Source organism: Myotis davidii, unplaced genomic scaffold (genome assembly GCF_000327345.1).
Source record: "Myotis davidii unplaced genomic scaffold, ASM32734v1 scaffold99, whole genome shotgun sequence".
NCBI lineage: Eukaryota > Metazoa > Chordata > Mammalia > Chiroptera > Vespertilionidae > Myotis > Myotis davidii.
Window position 1 is genome coordinate 39,078 of NW_006291015.1, and position 3,639 is coordinate 42,716.

The window sequence follows — 3,639 nt, forward strand, 5'->3', positions numbered from 1 at the left end:
ACTTGGCCCTTTCCTTCATTGAAAAGTAAAATGCACGTCCTCTCTGCATCCCTTTTAGTTGTGAATTCTTTCACATCCAGCATCACTAGCCAAACTCTAACAGGAATAAAGATAGCCTCTTCAAAAATGGCATTGGAAAACTGGACAGGTACATGCCCAAAATGAAAGTAGACCACTAACTTACACCACACGAGAATAAACTCAAAATGGATAAGACTTAAATGTAAGTCACGAAACCATACAAATCCTAGAATAAACTATAGGCAGTAAAATCTGAGACATCTCATGTGGCAGTATTTTAACCAATACATCTCCTAGGGCAAGAGAAACAAAGGAAAAACAAAGAAATGGGACTATGTCAAACCCAAAAGATCTGTACAGCAAAAGTAACCATCTACAAAATTAAAAGGGAACCCACTGTACAGAAGAATGTATTCATCAATGATACATCTGATAAGGGGTTAATTTCAAGACTATACAAAGAACTCATACAACTCAAAACCAGGATGGCAAACAACCCAATTAAAAAATAGGCAAAGGACCTGAACAGACATGGCAACAAAGAGGACATACAGATGCCAAGGGACATATGAAAAAAAATGTTCAATGTCACAAATCATCAGAGAGATGTAACTTAAAAATACAATGAGGTTTCACCTCACACCTGCCAGAATGGCTGCTATCAATAAATCAGCAAACAAGTGCTGGTGAAGATATGGAAAAAAAGGAACTCCAGAACACTGCTGGTGGGAATGCAGACTGGTGCAGCCACTGATGTGTTTCACAGGGGAGTTTCCTCAAAATAGAATTGAAGAGATGGAAGAGGGCTAGGAAATCAGAGACAGGACCAGGGGAGGGGGAATAGCACAGGGAAGTCCAACAGTAATAGACCCTTGTGAAATAACAGGATGCAGCTTGCTGACTGCACCACAGAGACAAACAAAAGGACCTAGAACTGAGCCCAGTGAGGCAGGAGTTGCTAGGGCAACCCGGCTAGGTGAGAACAGTGATGTCACTGTGGGGAGCTGGCATGGCCATGGCATACTCATGCCAGCTCAGCCTGGCTCAGTGACCCTGCGTGGGGGACGATGAAAGGCTTAGAAAAGACAGACAAGAGAATGAAAGCTGGGTCTCGGTGGGACGCTGCTCCTCTGATGGACAGCGCCAACACCCACAAGCCGTGTCTTTATTTTATAGCAGATGCCATGAGGCAAAGTAGGGGCATTCAAGATGTTTACAATATTCTCGTGGGTTTCAACCCTACTCAACTACATGCACCTGAACTCTATCACTCAGGCACGTGGGGCCACGTGTTCGGACCATAGGTTCAAGCTTACAACTATAGCTGTTGGCTATAATTGTGCTGGGAAGGCTTTGCCCTCCAGCTGGGACTTGCACGTGGCAATGAGAGGACTGTGCCCTCTCCTCAGTCCAAGGCGTGAACCTGTCCAAAACACTGTAGCTGCGCCCCATATGTCACCTTGGACCTGAGTGTCAGTCCTCAATCAGGTCCATTCTGCAAGCAGGAACATGAGCTTTAAAATGTATGGATGTTGCTACGACAGAATTCTTTGAAAGAGCCAATCATAAGGCAGCAAAACATAACCTAACTCCAGACAAAGAAATTTAACCAGCAGCTTGGGCCCCGTCCCTGCTGCTCCCTGCTGCAGGGCATCTGTCTATCTCTCAACAAACTTTGCTTCCATTAACCATCTTTGTTCGTGAACTCATTCTTGGATTTTATGAGAGAAAGAACTCGGACCAGACTGGAAATTTTGGTATCCAAATTGCCATTTGACCCAGTGATCCCATTTTTATGAATATATCCTAAGAAGCCAGAAACACCAATCAAAAAGAATGTATGTACCCCTATGTTCATAGCAACATTATTTACAATAGCTACTAGTAAGCTCTAGAAACAATCCTAGTGCCCATCGGTTAATGAGTGAATAAAAAGCTATGGTACATTTATATAATGAAGTGCTATGTGGCTGTTATAAAGAAGGATTTCTTATCTTGTGCAACAGCACGGAGGGACCTGGAGAGTATTATGCTAAGTGAAATAAGCCAGTCAGAGAGAGAGACAAATATCACATGAATTCACTTATATGTTTAGTTTAATGAACAAAAGAGGTCCAGAGGCATGGATACATGGAACAGACTGACAGATTTCAGAGGGAATGGAGGTGAGGGTATTGTAAGAGATTAACCAAAGAACAGATATGCATATATGCATAGCTCATGGACACATACAATAGTGTGTGAAGGCCTGGAGTTGTGTGGGAACAGGTTGGAGGGGAGCAATAGGGGGGAGGGGGGAGACATCTATAATACTGTCAATAATAAAAAATAATTAAATAACAAAACACAAAAAGGATGAGCTACCTCATAGAAGAACCTCAAAATATTATGTGAAGTGAAACAGGGGTGTACATCCTGAGATATGTGTCATTAGGCAATTTTGTTGTTATGTGAATATTATAGAGTGCAGTTACACAAACCTAGATGGTATAGCCAACTACATCTTGGCTATATGGAAGAGCCTATTACTCTGTTGGGAAGAAAAAATAATTTTCCTTTTATCCTTCTGAGTTCTTGGCCAAGACCTCCTGGTAATAAAAGACAGATTTTCAAGATAAAAACAAAATTAATAACATGTATACCTGCTATATACAAGGAAGAGACCTGGTAAAACTGTACAACTCACCAAAATGACTGAAGCCACCACTTCATAATACTATCCCCAGCTGAAGACAAAAGATTTTGGGGTGGAGGAATCATTTATTTGAAAATTACCAGGAAAAACACAGCAAACAAGGATAAGGTCATTATGTAGATTTAAGTCCTTGTCTTCTGCATTGATAGGAGTTTCCAAAGATAAAGTCATTCTTTTCTTCCAGATCTAGGCAAGGAGACATTCTTATAAATGGAGAGTTCCCTTACAAATGCAAATATGTTTTACAAAGGGCAACTGCTCTTAAAATTAATCAGTCTAAAATAATCCTTATACTAATAGACATGCTTTGGGGAGACAAATTCTGTTCCCCTATAGCTCTTGGCTACAAACCTATACAGCATGCTACTATACAATATATTGAAACACGGAACCAAACTGAAACTCGTGGTTTCTTTCTGGGAAGAATGCACAGGTGATTTCTTTCCTGGGTTTTTGTCCAGGTGGATTCGAAGAATGAAGCCACAGACAAAAGGTGGTGCATGAAAAAGTGGACATTTATTGGAAACAAGTACAGACTCCCACATAGGGAGAGGGTTTCAAAGGGGGTAGCTCACTAAACCACTCTTTTTAAGATTTATAAAGATTGCAGTTCTTTGTGTCCTGATATCCCCTCTGATTGGTCACTATAGCAGCTTCAAAGCTCAAACCCCATGTACCCCGCCCCCCCTATTTTTCCCTTCAGTGGTAGAATTCTCTATTCCCTATGAAAATCTGTTTTCCTCTTTCTTCCTTTTGTTTCTCTACCCCCTGTGGCTTTCCCTTATCCTCTTCGAATGGTTGTCTTTCTCTCTATCCTCTTATTCTTTGTGAATGTATGCCTTTTGCCAGCTCTAAGTCCCCAACCAACTATGCCTCCCTAACCCATGGTCCCCCTAATCCCCAAGACTCTCTAAACCTGCCCA